At 45.2% G+C, this 25207-nt stretch overlaps 1 long non-coding RNA gene across 3 annotated transcripts in view; it reads left to right on the plus strand.

The window, feature by feature from the left end:
- Nucleotides 1-895: 895 nt before the first annotated feature.
- The window catches only part of LOC140635913 (uncharacterized), a 44496-nt gene continuing 20184 nt past the window's right edge, over nucleotides 896-25207 (plus strand). For all 3 annotated transcript variants that reach the window (XR_012033243.1, XR_012033244.1, XR_012033245.1), the window contains exon 1: nucleotides 896-1239. This is a non-coding gene — a long non-coding RNA (uncharacterized lncRNA). The remainder of the gene's footprint in view (nucleotides 1240-25207) is intronic.

The following is a 25207-nucleotide window of genomic DNA, read 5'->3' on the forward strand; positions in this document are numbered from 1 at the left end:
CAGAAGACAGAGCTCATGTTTACTGCAGCACAGTGTCTAGCATGTCAAAGGCCCTCAGGAAATATCTAATGGCTCTGAAGGACTTGCCTTTATACAGCAGAAGACATTTTTTTAAGTTTATTTTTTTAGTAATCTCTACACCCAACATGGGGCTCGAACTCAGGCTGAGATCAAGAGTCACATGCTCCTCCGACTGATCCAGTGAGGTGCCCCTACAGGTGGAGACTTGAATCCTGGGCCTGTACCGTATCATCTAGATGTTCAGAGCCTCACTTTCTTCCTTAGTTAAATGGTGATAGCGATACTGACTTTGCAGGGTTATAAGTATTTGATAGGAAATAATATATAAAAGTGCCTTGAATGGAGGAGATGCCCACAAAAATCCATCCATCCATCCATCCATCAATCATATAATATTTCTCTTCTTTCTCCTCCTTTCTTTAAGCCTGGCTCTGCCAATTTTGAGTCCTGAGACCTTGGTGGATCATTTTTGTTCTCTGGGTTTGATGAGGGGAAGGGACGGACTGTTAGCAGGTCATCAGTACTGACAGTCCAAGTCAGTTATTTTTTATTTGGTGGAAAGAAGCTATATTCTTTTTTCTCCCCCAGCCACATGGCCAAATGGGCTTCCCTAAGCTACTACAGAGATGCTCCTCCTCTGGCTAAATGGGCACAGTGGGGGAAGTGCAGAACGAAAGCCAGTGAAGAGGACCACCCTTTGAATACTAAGCAGCATCTTAATTTCTCCTTGAATTGGCGAGCTTTATATTACAGGTCTGCTGTTGGCAGATGTGGGGGCGGGGGGAACCTTGATGGTGGCTGAGTTAAATACAGCTGGGATTTACAGTGGAATAAAAGGTGCCAGATTAATAGGGTTTCTTTTCTCTGAACCATAAATTGGAAGCCCTGGTGCCTGATCGGCTACTAAATCTCCAGCCCTGAGGGCTTCTAGACAGAGAGTTCTGGAAGCACCCAGTTGGCAGCCCAAGGTTGGAGCAAATAATGATCTCACCAGGGCTTTTGCTCTGCAAAGGGAGCCGGTTGAAGGGTAGAGGGACCTACCATATTTGCATGGTGGCAATGACATCTGATTCCGCCTCTGAGCATTGGCTAAGAGCCCTTGTGCAGTCATCTCAGGGGATGGCCTGAGCCGAGGCCAGCAGATGAAGGGATGGAGAGGACATGGCAAGTGGCATCATCATCATGGTTCAGCCGTCTGGAGTTACTTGAACAGGCTTGGTGAGTACCTCCCTGCCCTCCTGCTCCTCGGTGAATGTTGCAGAGGGATGGGGAGTGGCCCAGGGCCTGTGAGGGCCTGTGAAGGCCACCCCTGTCAGCCCCTAGGGACATTTACTTTGACAAAACCCCCTCCAGAGTTTGGAGGAGCAGGGTCAGGGTACAGTGTGAAGGCTGGTGTCCTCACTTGCTCGAAGTCGGGTGGCAGAGGCGGGGACCAGGCTGGAGGGTGATCTGATGGCCCCCTCAAGACTCCCTCCAAGGAAGCCCTCTGGCCTAAGAATGCTAGGGACTAGCCTGAGAGGCAGGGAATCCGTGTCATTTCCTTGTCACAAGAAACTTCGGGGTAGCTGGGATTATGACTGATACCATTGTAGGAACGAGGAGATTGGGTGGTGTGCTCAGAGCTCCACGGTTGGGGTGGCTGCAGCCGAACAAGAGGCAAAGTCTTTGGACTGCTCCGTCTCCACGCTTCCTCCCTTTAAAGCCACCTTCCATCCCACTTTGGCAGGGACTGCTAAACCTTTCAGTGCCTTGATGAAACTTAAAAGAGATGCTCACCCTGGGTGAATGCAGCCCTGTGCCAGCTCTGGATTTTGGCCCCAACTTGCCCTTTTGACTGGGTATTCTTTTGCAGACAATAAAGGGGACAACCCTACACAGTTGTCCTGAGGATGGGAATTCACAGATTCTCAGCTTCAGAGGGAGGCTTCATCACAAAGGCTTGCCATTTACCTTCTCCTCTTCCCTCTGCTCTTTTCAGCAGCCCCTTCAAGGGAGTCTCTTCTGGAAATACCCAGACAGCTTACCCAAGCTGCCTGTCTGGGACTTTTCAGTAGAATCCTACCGGGTCCTTCAATCCAGGCAGGAAAACAGAAACAAACAACAGAGGCTGGAGCGAGGGGCTGGGGCTCTAAGAGTCAAATGGAGTCCACCCCCAGGTACCACCTCTTCTGGTGTCTTCTGCTGTCTTCCCGACCAAGCTTGGCACACTCCCAGCCCCTCTCTGAGCCAGTAGTCATTAAGCCGCTTTGGCTAGATCCTCTATGGACATGTAACAGAATATTTATGTCCAACCTGCTTTTTTTTTTTTTTTAAATGTCAACAACTCAACTTATTTTTTGGCTTTTTCTTTGCTGCATTAGAAGAAGTCAATTTCTCTTATAGACAGGAAGGTGACCTTCTCTTGAATAAAATAGAAACATTTTTCCTACTGGCAACTGTGCTTCTGAAGACTAAACTTCCCTGCCTTAACGCAAAAGCAAAACCTCTATCGTGTGAGTGTGTATGTGTGTGCTTACCTGTATATGTGCGTGTATGCTAATTATTTAGGACGACATTAAAATTGCGCTCAGAGGTCCCATAAAAGAGAAGAGTAAAATGAAACTTTCAGGAGAAAGGCAATGCAAGTGTATGCTGCGATTGAGAGGAGACAGGGCAGGAAGGGACAATCTGGGGAATGTGGCACAAGGAGTGTGGTCAGAGCGGAACAGCTGACCTGGGGATGCCAGGCAATTGGGCAGAGATGACCAGTATGGGAGTATGGGAGTTTCTAGAAGGTAAGCTACATCAGGATCTTTGCCATGGGACAAAGTACCTGCTATTTAATTCACATGAGGGGGCCACCTTGCCTGCCCCTAAAGTCCTTGTCATCTCAAACTTCAGTGACTTCCACAGGCTACCAGTCTTCCCCTTCCCACCACCTAGATGCTCCATGGGGCTGTCTCTCTGCAGGGGTCCCAGGTTAATTGCAGTGTTGGAGACAGATCCTAAGTAGGCAGCAAGGAGATGGGGAGGAGATGATATACCGTGTGAAGGGGTTAAGCTGTGCAAGTGAAGGTCTAGGGAGTTAAACATGCGTGCCCTGATATCTCAAATAGGCAACCTCCTCAAAGCTGCTAGATTGTTTTTTGGTGAGAAAAGATTTAATTGTAAAGGCATGAGTGGAGCTTGCAATTTTGAAAAATCCAACCGCAGATTATTTTCTAAAATGAAAGACCCTGTGGTCATGAGCCAAGTTTGCCCCCGTGATTCAACTTCAATAAAACACTGTGAAAATGCAAACCTTTTGGAAAGTGGATTTTTCTAAACCTAACTCAAAATGCAGGCATTTTATTGAGTCCCTTAGATATGAAGCAATAGGTCGTTTTAGACTAAAAGGATAGATATGTGTCGCAAAGAGCCACCCCCCCCGCACCCCCATCTTCTCTCCTCTACCCACATTTAAGCTGGAATGCATTATGGGATTTTCTGAGACCAAACTTCCCAGAAGCAAGACTCACTGGATTCTGTAGTTAGAAAGGATCTCAGAAGTCATCTGGTCTACCCTCCCACCTGTTGTAGCAAAATCCTGCTGATGATTGGATGAGTGGCCACTCAAGGACAAGGACAATTAGATTTTCGCTGGTTTGTCTGGTTTTGGTTTCCTAGCACCTGGAGTATCATTTGACCAGGTGCTCAGTGAGTGTTGACTGAGTGTTGAGTATCTGAATGCATGTCTCTCAGTGACAAAGACGGTTTCCTTAACCAAAACTCTACTCGGGCTCCTCTGGGCTTTCTTCTCCCCAGAGCCCTGACTTTGGGTTTCTGTGTTCATCTTTTCATTGTCTGATTTTAGTAAGAATTCTGCTAAATCAGTTTTTTTTTTAATTTTTAAGACTTTATTTATTCATGAGTGACACAGAGAGAGACACAGAGAGAGGCAGAGACACAGGTAGAGGGAGAAGCAGGCTCCACGTGGGGAGCTCGATGCAGGACTCGATCTCGGGAATCCAGGATCATGCCCTGGGCCAAAGGCAGGTGCCCAACAGCTGAGCCACCCGGGCCTCCCAGAATTCTGCTAAATCAGTTTAAACAGAATCCCCCACCCTCTATATCTTATCACCCTCGACATCTGATCAAATTCCTCATTCCCCACCCTCTCCATGGCATTTCTGATAATCCCGGTGTGCCTTTAGCTGGAATCCTACTAGATGGATTTAGCCAGAATCCCCTCTGACCCCTGATGTTACTGCTTACTAATTTTTTATCCACTGACTCTCCTTGCTCCTTGGCTTTAAATTCTCACTTTTCCTTATATTTGAAGCTAAGCCTAAACTGGGGGGACCTCTCTCTGGAGCCACAAGATTTCCTTATAGTAGCTCCCTTTGAATAAAGTCTCTCCATCTTTGACAAGTGTCATGAATAATTTTTAACATCAGTAGCCACTTGGAGTCACGTGGGGGCAGGGTGCTCACTATCTCAGAAGGTAACGTACTGTTTGTGTAGATCATGATGATTATGAGGAAGTTGTTTAAATTGAGTCAAAATCTGGTTTCTTGCAAATTTTCTACATGTGTCCTGGTTCTGCTCTCTGAAGCCTGCTCCTTCATTGTCTTACTGTAGCTTTTACTATCCTGCTTTCCCCTGGTGTTCTTTTTTCAGTGGCCTGTGACCTCATGCTTGTCCCTGCTGATCTGGAACATTTCCAGTAAAATGTTTAACTCACAGATGCCTCACCAGGGCAGTTTAGGTCTCCCCTTTCCTCTTGGCCTTGTTCACGTTGACTAGACATGTCTTAGGTACCCTCCTTTCTCAGCTGCCTGCTATTACAGAAAACTAGCTAAAAGAGAAGATATCTCTGGTGGAGATATTATCAGTGATTCTAATTTTTTTCTTTATGTTTTCTTATGATAACGGTAAATGTTTACAATGAGAATCCCTTACTTTAATGATCTGGGGAGAAAAAAAAAACCAATATAGCTATATCTATTGTGGAGGAAAAATATCAATAAACTAATTTATAATAGAGTGTTGGTGAACAGCATTAGGCTAGAGAAACTTTATCAAATATCTATTAAGTACCAGGCACTGAACTAGGTAATACAGAGATAAACAAAACTTACTTTTTCCTTCAAGTAGCACCCAGTTACCTTGCTCAAACAATTATGCCCTAAGAAAACAAGATGCCCGGTTGGTATGGGAGCACGAAGGAGGTGCAGAGAAAGTAAACTGGGGAAAGAAAAAAAAAAAGTAAATTGGGACAGCAGCAAAGAACTTTAAAAAATAGATGATCAACAGGTAATGAAGAGCAGGGAGCCAAATGTGAAGATGTGTGGATGTGCAAGAGATTGTGTACCCTTTAGGGGGCTCCCAGGGGTTTGGTGGGTTGGGGAGGCAGGGTGTGAAGCAGGGAGAGGCAGGAGTGAGGCAAGAGGGCACCAAGATCATGAAGAACTGGCCACTAGAGGTTTAGACTGCCTTCTGTGTGTGTGCCAGGGGGTTGGCAGTGAATCAAGAGGCGGGTAGGGTGAGAGCCTTTAAACAAAGAGAACTAATAACTGTGTCCAGAGAAATGATCTGTAATGATAGAATTTCTGGCAACGTGGTGGTTAGCAGGAAAGATTCCTGGGTGTGTGGGAGGGAAGAAGAGGGATATATGACCTTTATCGTTCATGGATGATAGACAATACTGGCCCCGTCTCTTCCTTCTGCACTGCCACCAGAAATGGCTAAAGGAATTGTGCAAAGTTTAAGAACACGTATTCTAGAACCAGTCTTCTTAAATTTGAATCTCAGCTCTACTATTATCTCTGTAATCTTGGGCTTTTTGTGTCTCGTTTCCTCATATGTAAGGTGAGAATAATAATAATAATACCTACTTTATTGGGCTGTTGGGAAGATTAAATGAATTCACATATGTCAAGCTCTTTGAGCCCTGCTTGGCATTTAGGAAGTAATGTGTTTGTATTAAGTATGTCTTAGCTTCTGAAGGTATAACCAAACTAACATGAGTTTTCTCCTGGGTGAGTCATAGATCAAAACTACACTAGGTGGAACTGTCACACAAAGTAAACTTTATTTGTGGCAAATAAGGAGACTGTGGGGCATAACTTCTAAAGCCATGATTCCCCAAGCAAGAGTGAGTTTATTTAGGGTTAGGATGAATATTGAGAAAGGGGAGCCTTGTCATCATATGCAGAGGTGAGAATAAGGTCACACACGTGCCTTAAGGAAACATGTCTATACTTCCATTCATTGTACGTTATGTAGACAAGGCTTGTGCTCCTCCTTGGGGGAGACTTTAGGATTATAATGAGATGAAGGTAATTGTCAGTGACTCCATGGTCCATCTATGCAAGCTTAAGTCGGGGGTTGAATTCAATCTGGTCTGGGTGGTCTGGCCAACCAGAGGTCTTCGTCAGGGCAGTTGTTATTGCTTAAGGGGTAGTTCTGATTTTCATCACGGGATGCTATGCCCATCGGGTCTCTTGACTGAGTTACGAGATAAGCCGGAAAGAAGAGCTTAAGGAGAAACTTGGGACAAAGGTCAGTGAGTACAAGCAGGTAGACAGTAAAGGTCAGATCTTAGAATTTAGCAGGTGACAAAGGAGACCAGAATATGCCTCTCCAAAATGTGCCTCTTTGGCATCTGGATTATTTTGAGCTACAAAGCCATTGAGAACCAGCAGATGCAGGAAAAGCTCTAAAAAGAGGGCAAAAATTTTCCTTTTATAAAGCAAATTTTAATTCATAGAGATGTCTCTCTTGCCCATACCAGGAAGAGGACTCTTAACTACTCATTTAATGGAGAAGGCGCCATTTAAATCTGTGTAATGAACCTTCCTTTTTTTTTTTTTTTGTAATGAACCTTCCTAAACAATACCTGTTTACCATGCTTTTCCATCAGCTGCCCATAACTTGCTTCCACGAACTACCCCCCTTCACCCAGAAGTCCCAAACCCTTTTTCCTTTGTTTAGCCTAAGATGGTATATAAATCCAAATGCAAATAACCCCTTTGAGTTGATTACTGGATACTTCCATGTATCCTCCAGTAGGGCACATGTAAATAAATTTCTTTTCTTTCTTTCTTTTTTTCTTTTGTTAATCTACAGGGCCCCTGCTGAAGAACCTAAGAAGGTGATGGGGTGGAAAAAATTTCCCTACCTCCTTTTTAATTTCTTTAGTTGGTGTAATAAGTAGATTGATATAAAACAGATTAATAGGAGTAAAAAATAATTTTGTATGTACAGGAGCCCCCACAAAAATATGAGGCTCCAAAGGGCAGCCAAGGGACACCTGGGTGGCTCAGCAGTTGAACTTCTGCTTTTTTTTTTTTTTTTAAAGATTTTATTTTATTTTTTTTTAATTTTTATTTATTTATAATAGTCACAGAGAGAGAGAGAGAGAGAGAGAGAGAGGCAGAGACACAGGCAGAGGGAGAAGCAGGCTCCATGCACCGGGAGCCCGACGTGGGATTCGATCCCGGGTCTTCAGGATCACGCCCTGGGCCAAAGGCAGGCGCCAAACCGCTGCGCCACCCAGGGATCCCGAACTTCTGCTTTCGACTCAGGGTGTGATCCCAGGATCTGGGATCTGGTCCCACATCGGCCTCTCAGCATGGAGCCTGCTTCTCCCTCCTCCTATGTCTCTGCCCCTCTCTGTGTGTCTCTCGTGAATAGATAAATAAAATCTTTTAAAAAACAAAAACAAAAAAACAAAGGGCAGCCAAGTAAATGAGGCTTATATAACATCCTGAACTAAGGAGAGGGGTAGGAGTCTAGGGATCCAAAGGGAAGGAAAACCATTAATAGGAAGGCAGAAGAGATGGTTGGGAAACAGAGGTTGCCCTATTATGCAGATGATTTTCTTAAATAAAAAGATGTCCCTGCTAATAACTTTCTCCCTGGTACCGGTTCTCTTTCCAATGTAAATTCAGGCAGTTGAGAGGGAGGTAAAGAACTGTTCCTGAATCTGCTGGGTTTTGATTACCTTTAGCTCAAAGTAATCCTCATGGCAAAGAGACAGAGTTTGGGATTGCAGAATGTGCTGCCCTGCAATGGGCAAAGGGGAAAAAAAATCTCCTTGACACTCCTCATTATTGTTCTATCTATGAAGGAGGAAGAAGGACCAAAAAGGAGTTGGAGTTAGAAGCAGCATGCCTCCATCACTAATTGATTGTGTGACTTTGGCAATTTAACCTCTACCAACCCCAGTTTTCCTGTTGGAAATGCAAATGATAATTCCCACCTCGCAGGGTCTTGTGGGGATCAAATAAGATAATGGATGCAAAAACACTTTATAAATTGTAAATTGTCGAATACCAGGCACAAGCTTAATATTATCTCACAGTCTTCCCACAAAGAGGGCAGGGCTGGGTCTCTCTATTTAACAGAGAAACTGAGGGCTAAAGGGGTGCAGTCATTTACCACAATTCTGCAGATCTGGGTCAGGTCCGGCTTGGGACTTGCCTCTGCACTCAGCAATTTCCCCACGGGGTCTGGTCAAGTAAGCTCTGCTGGCCACATCCAGACCCAGAATACACATAAATAAGAGCAAAATCCTGGGCCAGCCCCCATCTGCCACTTCGCTGGGTTCTAATTGCCTCTTACTTCAGAAATAGGAATAATTAAACTGAGCTTTATTTTAATAGGCCTCAGGTCAGGCTCGGCCTTCTGCATCCTTGGTCAATTTCCCCCATGTTTCTGGGCTAATCTTAGGGAGAGGAAACTGTCCTGAAGTGGTTCATTTGCATCAAAACCACTATAATTTGTAAGTAAATGGCATTGCTTTTAAATGCAAAGAAGCATCCGAGAGTTGACGGAACAGACTGTCTTTGATTCTTCAAAAAAATTGCAACCCCTAATGTTCTGGAAATAATCTTTCCTTCTCTCCAATTACACCCATCCCAGGAGGAGCCCCTTTCACCCCTCTTCAAAATATAGCCATTAGAGTTTCTCCAATCAAGGGCGGCTCTCCTTGCCCACAGGGAGACTTATTTGAGGAACAGTTCTCAACTGGGCAGACCCTTTGAGATGCTAGCAAGCGCCCAGCGTTGGGAAACAAAGATGAATAAGATATTATCACAGCCAACAGAAGGTTTACAATCTCTGAAGGGAGAGAAGGCTGCAACGTAGGTAGCAGAAGGCTCAATATGGTGTTTTAAAAGGGTGAAAAGCAACTCATGACTTAGAGTCTGAAAACGCTTGGGAGATTAAGAAAGTTGTGGAGAGAAGGTGGTTACTCAGGTGGACTCCGAAGGTTGATAGGATTTCTCCACCAGGACAGTTCTCCACCGTCCCCAATGCCCCATACTCACCTCGCAATCTCAGGTCAGCTGCTGTGCTCAACCCTTAGTCTTGTGCATTTGACAGTCCATCCTAGTGTTAAAGCATTGCTCCCTGCAGGATTCCACTGGGAAGTAACTTTGCCATTTTCGGGGAAGAAGAATTTCCTCTGCCCTTTCAGGGTCCTTCTGGCTAGACAAAGAATCAAGTCGACATGAGACAGATTGACAAGAGAAAATCAGATTGAATAATGTGCTTGTGGGGAATCTACACAGACATGGAAATTCCAAAGACTGGGAGGGAACAAGAGGCTTATGTGAGCTAAGGAGAGGGGTGGGGAGGTCTGAGGATAGAAGGGGAGAAAGACCATTACCAGGAAGGTGAAAGATGTTTGGAAAGCAAATATTGCCCTATTATGCAGATAAGTGTCTTAGGTAAAGAGGGACCTCCTCTTAGCTCTCTTCCTGGTCCAGGCAGGCAGTTGAGGAGGAGGTTCAGAGCTTTTTCTGAATCTGCTGGGTTTGGATTGCTTTTCACTCAAAATAATGTTCTTGTCAAAGTGGCCCATGTTGGGGTGGCCTGCCCCTGCCCCCTATACCATCTAAAGGGAATGGGTGTATCCTAGCCCCCTGCCTTTTTTCTGGCCCATGTTCTATTCACTCTGCCTGAGTTCTTTGGGCCAAGGGCTGAATGCTAGCCGATAGCTCAATGGGAGCTTAGAACTAGGAGTGAGTTGGAATCCAGGCTCTGACCCTTGCCAACTGTGTAAACTGGGAAGGCTATTAAACCCCTGAACCTCACACTCCTCATCTGTAGAATGACAATAATAACTACCACTTTACTGAGTGGAATGGGAGGGGTGGTTAATGGATATCAAGCAATTAGAAACTGCTTGATAAAAAATGTTTGGTTTCCTTTATGGCCATAAATCATTAGTTGTTTTGGGCCATTTTCCAGGTTTGTACAGAGATCTTTGTCCAGTAGGTGGGGTAGTAGATGACAAATAGGTGCTTACCCAGGGAACTGATGCTCTGTTTCACCTCTATACATTTGTATATGCTTTTGCCCACATTTGGAACATTAGCATCTTAATCCCTCCCTCCTCAACCCCCAAGTGACTTGGTTAACTACCACTGATTATTTGACATGCAGCCCTGCACCCCACTCCCAGCTAGACAGCTCCAGTTATGGAACTGGGAAAGGAAGAGTCAGGAGACTTGTTTTTCTAGAAAGCCATGCCATGGACTATATTATTGTTCAAACGTAACCATTGCCCCTCTCTGGGAGAGTATGCACTTCCCTACCCCGTTGATAGCAAGCTTGACCACATGACTTGCATTGCCCACTGAAATGTGAGCAGCAGGGCCATGTGTCTTTTCCAAGAAGGAGTTTTAAGAGCCAGCATGTGAATAACCCCACTCTCTTTTCCTTCTGGGTTTTGGTTGGAGAACATGGGGCAGAACCACAGTTGGCCCCCAGTGCACATGCATGGGTGAGAAATAAACCTTTGATGCCGTAAGCTCCTCATTTGTCAGAGTCATTGTCACTTCAGCCAATCCTGACTGATACAGTGTATTCGTTGGCTCTTCTTCCTCTGAGGTACTGGCTGGCCCTTTTCTCCCTCTCCAGTGATTGCACCAACTCCATGCCTAAATATTTGCCAGATCTGTTTATCTCAAGCTGTGGTCCTCACGATGAGGATAGGCTGCGGGCACCTCACCCTCAGCATGCACAGAACCGAGCTCATTAAACTCTGCTGCTTCTCCTATCATTGCTTTTTATATCCACGAGACTATCTAGGGGCACCTGGGTGGCTCGATTGGTGAAGTATCTGCCTTGGGCTCAGGTTGTGGTCCTGGGGTTCTGGGATCGAACCCCAGGTCAGGCTCCCTGCTCAGTAGGGAGTCTGCTTCTCCCCAACTCTCTGGCCTTCCCCCTGCTTGTGCTCTCTCTCTGTGAAATAAATAAATAAAATCTTGAAAGAAAGAAAGAAAGAAAGAAAGAAAGAAAGAAAGAAAGAAAGAAAAAGAAAGAAAGAAAGAAAGAAAGAAAGAAAGAAAGAAAGAAAGAAAGAGAAAGAGAGAAAGAAAGAAAGAAAGAAAGAAAGAAAGAAAGAAAGAAAGAAAGAAAGAAAGAAAGAAAAGACTATCTAAACAAGTCTAAAACATCACTGAGGACATTCTCAAACCCCTCATCCCACTGATGGCCGGGGCTGATCACTTCTACTGCTGAAATGTCTCTCACTTCTGCTCTCTCTGTTTAAAGCTCCTAACCAGTAATCTGGCTTTCCATTTGTCATCTGGATGCCTGCAGGAGCTCTGCAGCTGTTCTACTTGCCTTTTGTCTCATTCCTGATCAATCCATCAATCCTAACATTTGCAGGGCCTGGGGTAAGGATATGAATGGAGACCCAAATGCTAAATGTCTAAATATTTAAAACTTATAAATCAAGATTTAAAAAAAAACATGCTAAACAGATTATAGCCTAGCTTTCTGTCTTAGCAAATATACATTCATAATTACATGGAAACCCAGATCAAATTTCAAATTTTTGAACTCCTCAGAGTTGTATGATAGAACACAGTAGCGTGGGGAGATCTGGATCCCGAACCCTGGCTCATCATCTACACCCCATTCTCTTCTCATCCCTGACTCTATCCATAACAGAAGAAGCCTTGCACACAGGTGAGAATTTTGAGCTTACATGTGTAAGATTCATCTATACCCCATGCAAGCAGCTGAGATTTGGCCACCCCTTAGCCTGTGATCAGTATAACAAAAGCACTGTCTACCCATAGGATGAAGGACCAGGGAAGGTAATCATTTGTGCCATGGAATTGGTCTTGTAGTCACATGTAGAAGGACTTCCAAGATCCTGGACACCCAGAGCATACTCTACTGAGAAAGACATAGGCTTGGATACTTATGGCCTTTTGGTTCCATGTACTTTTACCCTCTGGATAGGGGCACGACTGGATATGGATCAAAGTGGGTTCTCCTTAAGTGGGAGGCCTAAAGCAGGCCCCTTTTCTGGAGTCAAAGAGCAATTCTGCAATCCATAATCATAGTCAACATTTATTGGGCACATCTGATGTGCCAGGCAGAGTTCTAAATTCTTTATTGATGAAGAAACTCAGGCACATCTCTTTTTAAATTTTTTATTTCATTTTGTTTTGTTTTTTCAGGCACGTCTCTTAATTTGCCCAAGCCATACAGCTCATAGGAAGCAGAGCCAGGGATTGAACGTAGGCAATTTGATTTCAGAACCACAGCACATAATATGCTCCACTGCCCCTACAATCACCTTCTAAGTCATAGCACTAATTGAGCCTATTTCCTATTTACCAAAGTGGAGGTGATACAGTGGAAGGAAAACAAGATTTGGAGGCAGAAGGTTTGAGTTTCAGTGCTAACTCTACCGTCTGCTATCTCTGTCTCTTTCTTAATCAAGGAACTTTGCCTTTCCATAAAATTTGGAGAGTAATACTATGTTCCCCATTCAGGATTAAGTGAGTAGTGGATATCAAAAGCTATAAAGCCATGTTATTATTAAGTCTATTATTATTAAGATGATATCCCAGTTACTATGGATACATGATAAATTACCCTACAACTTAGTGATATAAAAGAACCATTTGTTACGCTCTTAGGTTCCATGGGTCAGGAATTTTGACAGGGCATTTTCTCTACTCCACAATATCTGGGGTCTCAGCTGGAAGACTTGAAGTCTGGGAGCTAGAATCATCCGAAGACTTGCCTCCTCCCATGTGCAGTTGTTGATGCTGGCTATCAGCTAAGATCTTCACTGGGTTGAGAGCCTGAACATTCCCATGAGGCCTCTCCATGTGCCTGGGCCTCCTCAAATCATGGTTGCTGGATTCCTCTAGTGAGTGGAGAGAGATAGACAGAAGATAGATAATTGATAGGTAGATAGATAAATAGAAAGAAAGATAGAGCTGCATAGTTCTTATGATCTAGCCTCAGATGCCCTCGAGCATCACTTTGGCTGTTCTCTATTGGTTAGATGAGGGACAGCCTGCTCAGACTGAAGAAGAGAAATCGACTCTGGCTCTTGATGGAGAGTGGCAAGGTTCTAGAAGAACATGTGGAAATGAAAAATACTGCTGAGGCCAATTTTGGGAAATATAGTCTGCCATAGAGGCTCATGAGCTTTCTAATAATCATCAGTGTAAAGACTAATTCCCAATGCCTTGACATAGCACCTAAGGCAACCTGTGGCCTGGCGTCCTCTTACCTTACCATTTCCCTCCCTGTTCATATCCCACATGCCCACCTTGGTGAGCCAGAGTGTCTCAACTCTACTGGGAATTCTCATGGCTTCCTTTTGAGCGCACGTAGCCTCTCCTTGGAATGCTCCTTTTTTCCGCTGTAGTGATAGGGCGTTCTATCCATCCTAAGTGAAATCTGTCCTAAACTCAGAGCACTCTAGATAATTAGAGCAACCCTGGATCACACCTGATTTCAAATATCTGATTCCACTGTCAGTTTAAAAAGCAGAAACATCATAACTATAGCTCTTAGTTAAGTGCCCGCAGATAGATGGTCAATTGTGTCAATCATTGCGTCCTTTCATTAAACAGTAAGCTTTCTGAGTTTATTTCTCTTCATCTTATCCCTCCCTCTTTCCATTTCCAGCCCAGTACACTGCCTGACACTAAGAGAAACTCAATAAAGTTTCTTTGTTCTAACTTCTCTATCCTCATCAATTCACCTAGGATTTCCCCCTTATTGAATAGATTCCCCAGGGGATGGGTGGAGCCAAAATTGGGCCTGGCAGTTCCAAGTCCAAATTTTTCAGAAGCTTAAGCATTTTTATTTTGGCTTATGTCAAGGCATTATTGGCACGTGGCTGCTGAGTCGACCTGGCTTGTCATTAAAACAAAACACAACAAAACTCTTTTATTCAAACAGCTGGTTGTTTGAATGAGCTCTCTAAGTCCACTGGTGTTCTTTATACCATAGGGATGTGACCTCATAGTTTCCGCAAGTTTTGAATAATCACAAACTCTTGCAATATCTACAGTCATGAAACTGAAATACCTGTAGAGGCCACTGGCTTATTTGCAAAATACTTATATTCTTTTGCGTATAATTTATGGAACATGAGAACTAAATCTGCTGTAGAGTTTGGGAAATTTTGAAGGGCAAATTTGATTATCGCCCTTCAGAAAATTGCCTTTTATTGAATTTTTCTCATCTCTGCTGTTTCTTAGTTCCTTAACTGCTTCTTCTTCTGCTTCCTCCTCACCCCCTTCACTAGTCACATCCCTGTAGCACAGACAAGAAAGCTGTTGATGGTTAGACTTACAGATGGTGAATCTACAAAGTCCTTATGATTGCCTGGTGGGAGTTTCCTTGGATTTTATGGCACTGAATGAGGCTCAATTGTGCAAATAGGTGTGTCTACGAGGTGTGAATAAGAAATGGTCTCCAAGAGAAACACCAGCAGGAAGATGACAATAACTTTCCGGTGGGGGTGGGGGGGAAGGACATTGTCAAACACATCTCAGCCCCACCTGGATTGCATCTTCCTGGAGTGACATTATCTCTCCACCACTCTTCACCGTAGCTGGGAACAGATTACAAGGTCTCCTCGCCATGACATAAGCATCACAAATTGGGATGGATTCCCCATCTGCTTGCCTGAAATGATCCCTCATCTTCCTGTCTCATATTGGATGAAAATTTTGTTAAGAGCAGGTAATTGGCTGTGAAGCTTTGCTTTTGAATGGAGGAATTTATGGTGTATCAAGCAGCAAACATGCCCTCCAACATCATATTATGTTAATTCCTCTCCATCATCTGAAGGTGATTTGACACAGCTTAATGTGATGTGACTATAGAACATCAAAGGAAAATACACAGTGGAGGGGGCACTTACTGTCCAGACGCCTGTTCCTGGAAGGGAAGATGCTTTCAAATGGGTTGTCCCAAACAACCTGAGAGCCCAAGGCATCACTGCTGTTGACTAAGTGCTTTTACACATGGCGTCTCGTTACTCCTCGCACCACAATCTTGTGGGATGAGTGTGATGGTCGCTCACATTTTACCAACGAGCGGTGACGATTCAGAAACTGCTACTTTCCTAAAATCACATGGCTGTTAGGATGCAATGCTGGAAGTCTAGAGAAACAAAGAGGGCCGTCCAGGTAATGAATCTGGAAGCTTGGGTTTTGCCTGATACTGAGCTAACTGGGAATCTGAGTTCCCCCTTCCACAGAGGTAGGACCTTTCCTAAAACTTAGCTTCCTACAAGTCCTGAGGGTCCCAAGGTCCCCAGGCATTGGATAACTGTTCTTCTTGCTATCCCTCTAAGAACCTACACCTAACCTTAGACCGCCGGACACTTGAACCCCAAATGTAGATCCTTACCCCGTACAAAGCTGCTCCTGCACTCACCTCGCAAAAGCAATGAGCAAATGGACGTGATGCTGTGCTTTGGCTGGGGTCCAGCCCCGTGGTGCATCCAGCTGCACTCTGGTCACTACTCTATGAAATGTAGAGGCCAGATGTGTCCTGCCAAAGGTTCCCTCACCTGGTGAGGCTCGCTGGTGGTGTTGGAGGCCTGTGTTTCACAAAGACAAATCCAAATTTTCTACTTCAAATCCTCTGTTCCTTGTATTGTTGAGGCCATTACATTTCAGAGAGACATGTTCACATTTATTCAACTCTAATGTATATTAGCTAATGACCTACCGAATCCAAATGGGTCTTGGAATGTGGCACAAGATACTATTTCACACCACAACAAAATTTGTTTTTTATAGATTTGCATCCTAAGGGACTGCCTAGAGATAAAGAGAAAGTGGCTGCTTTTGTTTGTTTGTTTGTTTGTTTTTTTAAACAAAGTTATTCTTTATTGACAACTGTTTTTATAAGTCTAGGTAGAATTATGTTCATGAGATCAGCTTAGCTATTGCTTTGGAATCTGCTTGGAGAAATGTTTGAATCACCATCCCCAAAGTAGCCTCTTGTAGATAATCCCTAATTGGAAAGCTCTACGATTGAGTCCAACCAAGGAAAAGAAGTAGCTCACTTGCTTCTCTAGAAATGACATTGCTGTATCTAACAATTTAGGCAAAATTAATCATTTTCAAATGACAAAAACCGGCAGAGTAGAGATCCAGTGATTGAAAGCAGGAGATATGGGATTGCTTGAGAATTGAATGGGCTGCCTATGAAGGAAGCAATCTCCTTTTCAGAGGAATTCAGATGGACAATCATTTAGTGAGATTACATTAGAATGACCAGAAAAATTAAATGAGAGCAGTACTACTAATATTAATAGTAGCGTTTATTTTTTGAGACTGGGCCTAGACTGGGCCTAGGGAGGTGCAAAGTAGTTGGCACACACTGTATTACTTGAGCCTCATAACAACCTCATGAAGCAGGTAGTACTAGCCACCTGAGGATGAGAGCAGGGCTACAGAGGTTAAATGGTACATTTGGGATTATACACACAGAAATATATTTTTTTAAAAAAGATTTTTATTTATTTATTCATGAAAGACACACACAGAGAGAAAGAGAGAGAGAGGCAGAGACATAGACAGAGGAAGAAGTAGGCTCCCCACAGGGAGCGTGATGCAGGACTCGATCCTGGATCCTGGGATCACGCCCTGAGCTAAAGGCAGACGCTCAACTGCTGAGTCACCCAGGTACCCCTAGAAATAGATTTAAATCCGGGTGTTTGATTGTAAAAGCACTGTTCTTAATATGCCCTCTTCTAGCCCTGGGAGTCCATGACGTTCTTCTAAAGCCTTGCTCTGACCCCTGCTAAACTCAACTTCTTAATTTAATACACATAAAATAAGTCCTGCTTCTGAGAGAATTCCAGAACCCTTGTGTTGAGATTAGAGGTTATTTTCCTACAATATTTTCCTTCGAATGGTCCCCACCTCTCTACCAGCAGATAGAGATGAGCAATGGTAGGCCTCCTAGTGGACAGTGAGCTCAGGGTTACCTGTTGAGAGTAATAACCTGCTGTGTGATGAAGGGGAGGGCTGCAGGACTGGGTTGATCCAGGCCACTAAGAGTGTAGGAAGCTCCTTTAAAGTAGAGAGTATAGCTTCCTTGGGGAAGAGTTCCCCAACAAGAGTCGGGGGATTATAGGGGCACCATACTGATTTCCACCAGTCAGTAAGGCAGCAGGGCAGATGTCTGGATAGCCAGAGCCTGGATCCAGAAATCCAAATAGATGCGATCACAGACAAATCCTCGTGATTACCTGAGTGTCATTTGAAAACATCATTTTTCTACATACGTCTTGATTGAAAACGTGGGGAAACCCTATTTCCAGCACCCTGCAGGTTGGCACCTGGGGGATGGAAGGTGGATTGTGTGGATGGGGAAAGTGAGGCTCAACGACTTAACTCTGGAGGCTGTCCACGAGTTCTTCCCAGGTTCCCTCCGAACGACAATAGGAAAGCAAACAATAACAACAACAAAAAGAAAAGAAAAGAAAAGAAAAGAAAAGAAAAAGAAAGAAAGAAAAAAAGCAAAGGGAAAAGAAGAGCGTCTCCACCAGTCGAAGGCGAAGGAGCTACAGTAAGGATTTGCCAGGATTCCAGACCCAGCTACCACGGGTTAGGCCCTGGCCCGTGATGACATAACCAGGAGACATGAATTATTGAAACACCAGAGTTTAACATGCTTTTCTTAGTAATAACCTCTCTTAGCTCCAACCCACCCCCCCAATACCACCGCACGACCCAGATGATTCATAAGGACACTGAAGCTTGCAGAGGCTCCCGTTTTGAAACTGTAGCCAGCGCATCACCCATGTCGCGCGGAGCTCGTATTTAATTCTGACAAAGGACAAATATGAGGGGGTGAGAACTTGAGGTTTTCCCTGGGCCGCTGGAGAGGAGAAGGGTTGGGCCGTATAGCAACTAGGCCTTAAAGAAGAGGTGATGATGCACGCCTGGTGGGACCGGAGAGGCAACCGTGATCCGGGGGCGGGGGGAGCGGGGGGCAGCCCGCAGCTTGGTTGGGGGCCGAAGTCTGAAGCTCCCCCACCAGGGACCCGCCAGTCACAATAATTACATTGCTGCCTCTTCATACGATGATTTATTTAGATGTTGCTTTATGAATTAATTCCCTCTAATTGCTGCTCCCCTCACTGTAAATCAAGGTTCCTTGCTTTGTGTAGTACGAGGAACATGATCCTACAGTGTGGTAATGAGTCCAATTAGGAAGCAAGGCAGATGTGGAAAACCAATTAGTTGCAGGAATATGTCTGTGCCTATGTATCCCAAGCACTGTTCAATTGAAATTTAATAGCGACTTAATAAAACATTGTTTTATTCATAAACCATCTCTTCCTTCCAAGCTCCCATTTGTTTGTTTATCTGTTCGGTTCTAAAGGAGCCGGAGCCAAACTTGCTTCACGCTTGCTGAGTCTCTTTCTGGGCGGAGAAGATGATTATTTTCTCTCTGTGGTTGAAGTGAAGGGATCCTTGTTTGGAAAGGGAGGCCGGGAGGCCAGTGGTTTGGAAAAGGGATGAGGTTTTGGCCTCTTTATCCTAATGTGACCATCACTTGGTCCGAAGACTTGAATCAGGAGACATCAGTGCTGTATTTTATATACACGCATAAGCACACACATGTCTATCTATCTACATAGAGAGGAACAGATACTCACATACCCGTACTTGCACGCACACATATACGTGTGTAGATACACGTGTACACATAGATACCCACCCAGCAATGCACACAGATACATGCACAAACGTGCATATACATACATCCACATGCACACATGTATATGCACATGTTCCTAAACACACATATACTCCTATTCAACCGCCCACAAAGGAACCCCCGTGAACCTAACAGTCTTGCAGGGCTTCTGCTCCCTGAGTCTGACCATGACTCAAGGGCCCTCGCACTTCCTAGGGCTTATTCCACTGAGAAATCAGACTAAAATGAATTATGGGGGACGCCTGGGGTGGCTCAGTGGTTGAGCATCTGCCTTCTGCTCAGGGCCTGATCCCGGGGTCTTGGGATCGAGTCCCACTTTGGGATCCCCACAGGGAGCCTGCTTCTCCCTCTGCCTCTCTCTGTGTGTCTCTTGTGATACATAAATAAAACTTTAAAAAAATGAATTTGGGGCAAATAAATAAATAAATAAATAAATAAATAAAACGAGTTATTAATCTTATGGGTTCAAAGGGTCACCTCTCCCTCAATGTTTCCTAAGGATCAACCCACAAATCACCAAAACATCAAAAGGGTTAGAAATGCAGTTTGTGCTGTAACCCGAGGGAAATTGCTGCGGATGACACCTAGGTACACGCGTAGACAAGCCACCTGGCAATGTGTAAAAGGAGGCAGAGGGTCATCCATCCCTCAGGTTGGCGGAAGGGTGGCAGGGGGTGGAGCAGGGCACATAGGGTAGGGAAGGCGGTTTCTCTAGCTGGAGGAGGACTGGCTGAGGGTCCTTAAAGCTACTGCTCTCTGCAGGTGCAAGCAGGCGGAGGCCTGTTGTACTGAGGAGTCTGGGTAATAGAACCTCAGAGGGAAAGGGGACTTTGCAGATGTGTCTACGTGATAGGAGCATCCGAGGCCCCGAGAGACAGGAGCAGGCTTCCTTCCCCGGAGCTGCAGGGCGTCTTGACTCCTGCACCACCTTCTTTGCACAGCGTCCTGCTGCCTCCCTTTAGGAAACAAATCTCTGGCTTCCAGAACATTCACGTCCCAGAGTTATTAAAAAAATCTATCACAAAACAATCGCAGTAACTGAAAATCCCTCTTCGCTGCTCAATCTGATAGGTAAATCACTGAACTTTTTGATTTATGTAACTCATTATCATTGCACGGTCGCTGCAGTGATATGCTCCATTTGTCTCCTTGATCATTATGTGGTTGGTTCTCTCTATGTCCTGAAAGCGAGACCTTAATAATAACCAGCAAGGGTAATGCAATTAGCAAGATGTGGCATTTGTGTGTGCGGTTAGCCGTGCGCGTGTGCACGTGCATGCGTGAGAGTGAGTGTATGGGGGGCCGGGGAGGGGATTGGGGTGGGAGTCGCTGAGGAAGTGTGAGGGTGGAGGGTGTTCATTGCAAGAAGGAAAGGTAAGCCCATCTTTTGGGACCAGCGCCCCCTTCCCTGCAGCCCTAGGAGGGTGAAGGGGCCTGTGGAAGTCCTGGTTAGATGGTCAGATAGTCCAAGCGGGGCCCCTGGGGACCAGCTGCCATGTGCGGGGCAAGGGAAGGGCAACTGTATCACTGTGGAGAAGGAAGAGAAAGGGCTGTTGGGGATTTCAGAAGCTGGTTGCCCTAGTGACCTGAGAGATGAGGTTGCTCATCCCAGCTCACAGAAAGTCATTATTGCTCTTCTGATTGCATCTCTCCCTTGGGGAAGATTGTGACAGTGCTCAGGTTACAAACGCCCAGCCACTTTGGAGTGGGTGATGCACCGACCCAAGCTCATTAAGGATGCTGGAAGAGCAGAAAAGCTTTCCTTGCCCTTCCCAGCCTTTCCCATGTAGAGGCATGTTTTTTGGAAGAGGGTGGGGTGGGGGGTGGAGTGGAGTAAGAAAAGGTAGCTGTCAATCAAACCGATATAATTTTTAAAAAGTCAGACTCGATATCCAAAAATTCAATACCATTTAATTCAGCCAATACTTACTGAAGGATACCTGACAGCTATAATTATTATTGGTACTATCAATATAGCATATACCGTCCTCGAATGGGGAATTAGTTAAAAAAAAAAGAGTAATGGGCGATTCCTGGCATCAAAGGAGTTTACAGTATCCTCAGGCAGGAACGGATGGTCCAAGTGCCTGTAAGTCAGAGCAAAAGCTAAGGAGCGACAGGAGAAGCGTCCGAGGGTGGCAGGCGACAGGCTTCAGGACGTGAGCTGTATGATCTGGAGTGTGGGGTCTCAGACAAGCAGAGGAGGGCATTGCATGCAGGTGGGAGGAAGGGCATGTGGCCGAGGGGTGCCGGGAGACTGGGGGTGGTACTGGGGGGTGGGTACCGGGTATCCCCCTTATCCAGAACCACGATCCCTGGGAAGATAGCATCTGCTCTGAGTTTGGTGGGTCCTGAGCAATGACAGGAGCCTCCACCTGAGTGTCCATCACATCCTTGGGCCTTTTTCGTTCCTTCTTTCCTTCCTTTTTTTTTTTTTAAAGATTTTATTTATTAATTGATTATTTTATTTTATTTTTTAAAGATTTTATTTATTTATTCATGAGAGACACAGAGAGAGAGGCAGAGACACAGGCAGAGGGAGAAGCAGGATCCTGCAAGGAGCCCGATGCGGGACTTGATCCCAGGACCCCGGGATCACACCTTGAGCCCAAGGCAGATGCTTAACCGCTGAGCCAACTGGGCGTCCCTAAGGTTTTATTTCTTAAAGTAAACTCTGCACCCAACGTGGGGCTCAAGCTCACAACCCCAAGATCAAGAGTTGCATGCTCTACCCACTGAGCCCATCGGGTGCCTCCCATTCTCGGGATTTTTGTCTACCATAGAAACCTCTTCAGTGATGGCTCATCTGCCCAGCTAAATGATTGTTTTGGAAAATGCAATGCATCAACCCTTTGTAAATGGCACATTTAATCTGGGCCCCTCAAAGCTCATAGCAGATGAGTCTTGAAGCGCACACCCCGCACACGCCTGTCTGCAGTGACGATATAATGCTCATGAGTCCAAGGATTTGTAAGCTATTGTAAGATAGTTTTATTTTTTTATTTTTATTTCTTTTTTAGTGACAGAGCAATGCAACCTTTCTGTTCCTAATGTGCATGGCAGGAGTGGGTAGTACAAGTAGCAGTTATTTTAAATTTTTTGTGGGGGGGACCCCCAGGGGCCACACTTCCCCCACTGGCCTGTTGGTTGGAGAGAACTGGAAGCCAGGACAAAGACTCTTCTCAGGCTTCCCTGGGGCCCACGTTGCTTGTGCGAAGAACTGCCTTCGGGGCATCTGCTTTCCCAAGCAATCAATGCAAAAACACGAGTGAGAAATGAGTAGCAGCAACCGCTTAGCATCCATTCTTCCTTGTAATTAATATCACGTGGCTGCCCGAAGGGCCTAGAGCTGCCTGGTGGAGAAATGCTCATTCAGAGAAACCAGGCAACACACAAACAAACACGAAAAGGCGTGCTGGCACATAATTCTTGCAAAATGCAAAAGGGAAAGGTCTTACCTCAAAGCTGTCTATAACTGAAATACCGCTGGGGGTTTATGTTTGTCTTTTTTCTGTGCCTCTGAAAAATCAGCTCATATATTTTCTTGCAACCAAGACAAGCACTCTCTTAATTGTTCCATTAAAAGAGGTGTTGAAATGTTACTAATTGTCAAATGCAATTAAGTGTAGCAACATGTCACAGGTAAATTAACGAGAAGCCAGGTGCTTGCAGGGGGGTTGGTGCGCAGCGTTGGCTCTGTTGGGAATAATCGTTATCCTTCCTGGAGCTGACTCCTGCTTGCCTGGCCCTGGAACTGTATGCATCATGCTGGCCCATGATTACAGCTTTTAAGGGTTTCTGACTCATCAGTGGCCATTTGCTGGGAGTAGTTTTTAGCGGCTCTGTCTCTAAAAGCTCGATAGTGAGGTTATTAGCAGAGAGTGTTGGTAACTTAAAAAGGAAAAGTCAATTGTTATCCTTGAGTAACCCAGCAAAAAAGGAACAGTATTTGCAAAGAAACCCGAGCCCCGTGTCTCCAAGCACAGAAAGCAGCACCCACAAGGATAGATAGAGGTGCCTGATGGACTCCCTGCTGTTGTCGTAGGAGCTTGGTTAGATTTGCATTCCTTCATCTGATTTCTCATTTACTCATTGTGAAAAGCATTTCCGCTGTACTCTGTGCAGTAAAACATACAGAAGCATAAACAGGACCCTGAGAGGCCTGCTATCATTTTCAGCTATTTCATCTAGGTTAAGCACACACATTTTCTTTTTTCTTTTCTTTTTTTTAAATTTTTAAAATTTATTTACGATAGTCACACACACACAGAGAGAGAGAGAGAGAGAGGCAGAGACATAGGCAGAGGGAGAAGCAGGCTCCATGCACGGGGAGCCTGATGTGGGATTCGATCCCGAGTCTCCAGGATCGCGCCCTGGGCCAAAGGCAGGCGCTAAACCGCTGCGCCACCCAGTGATCCCACATTTTCTTTTTTTTAAAATCATTATTTTAAAAAAATCATTATTTAATTTATTATTATCATTTTATTTTACTTTTTTTTAAAGAATAGTCTTTTCATTTTTTTCTTTTAAGATTTTATTTATTCATGAGAGACACACAGAGAGAGAGGCAGAGACATAGACAGAGGGAGAAGCAGGCCCTATGCAGGGAGCCTGATGTGGGACTCGATCCCGGGACTCAGGATCACACCCTGAGCCAAAGGCAGACACTCAACTACTGAGCCACCCAGGCGTCCCTATTTTACCTTTTTTTTAGAGAGAGGGAGAGGCCGGGGCAGAGAGAGGGAGAAAGAATCTTAGGCAGGCTCTGCACCCAGCGTGAGCCCGACATGGGCCTCAGTCTCAAGACCCTGAGATCACGACCTGAGCCAAAATCCAGAGTGGGATGCTGAACCAACTGAGCCACCCAGGTGCCCCAGCACATGTGTTTTCAAGCAGACCATAAGCTCATGGATAGTAGGGACCTGGTCCTATTCGTTTTTTGTGTCTCCAACATCTCCTGCCGTGCCTGGCATATAATAAGGGCTCAGTAAACATTTAATGAGCAAACAGAAATGATAAAACAGTTTGGGAGAGGGGGCTGCGTTGGGGCAGGAGGGTGCATTTGGTTGGAGTTTGTGTTTGTGGTGATGATAGGGCCTCTGCGTGGAGGTGTTTTAAGTCTGGTGAGTCACTGGAGACCAAGTTCCTCATGAGGTTAGGGCTGGAGGTTTGTTGTCGGGGGCCACCTGTGAAGAAGGGCTAGTCCAATTGCAGGGCCCTGTCCCTGATGGAGGAAGAGGGAGGGGGCAAAGGGCTCATGCTAGGGTTAGTGAGCATCATGCAGGGGGCCCGCAGTTGTGAAAAGAGGCAGAGGATCTAGATCTTTCTATAACTGCAGGGGGAGCAAACGTTTCCTAATCTACCGGGGTCCCTGGCTGGGCCTGAAAGTTAAACTGACAAAGACAGTTTAGTGGGAGAAAAAGCATAAAAATTTAATTAAAATTTTTATGTGTATGGCTGGATGTGTCCATGAGAAAACCAAAGGAGGAAACAGAGCAGGAAGCTGTTATACCTTTCAGACAAAAAAAAGAATAAATTTGTCGAGAATTGATAAGCCAAAGGGGTTTGGGCAAGGCGTAGTAAGTGGTGGAGAGACAAGTAGGAAGATAAGGGCTGGTTTAACAAGATTTGTTTGCGCAGATTTCTTGGTTCTTTCTTTCTTTCTTTCCCCATCTCTGCTGATAAGAATATCTTCCTTCTTGCTACAGAGAGGGGAGCCTTCATGTGGGAGTTTTATGACCTGTTTCAGGGAAGAATGGTGAGTGGGGAGGAGGGTTATCAGGGTGACCTCCCTGGTTCTGCTATTTTCAAATTCCTCCAGCTTATGATATAGGACACGTGCCATAATGTGGGGTAGCGTGTCCTGAACCCCATCATTACCAAGCAGGCCCTGAGTGGGCAGAGAAGTCAGTGGACGCTCTCGTCTGCCAGACTGGCTGGGCCCTCTGGCACAGCAGCACAGCCTTAGGGGGACGGTGTGTGATGGTCTGTGTGGGTTTTTCCAATACCAACCACCAACCCTCCAACACCAGCTAGGTGTCCAGCAGTCCAGTTCAATTCAGACCCTGAGGATCTGGAGTTAGTGCAGACCCCCCAGTCAGGAGGAGAACTTAGTCTCACAAGCCTGCTCCCACTTCAGACAACAGCCACAAATAGGGTACCCAGACCACCAACACCTCTGCCTGGCTGATTAAATATT

This window comes from Canis lupus, chromosome 6 (assembly GCF_048164855.1).
Source record: "Canis lupus baileyi chromosome 6, mCanLup2.hap1, whole genome shotgun sequence".
Taxonomy (NCBI): domain Eukaryota; kingdom Metazoa; phylum Chordata; class Mammalia; order Carnivora; family Canidae; genus Canis; species Canis lupus.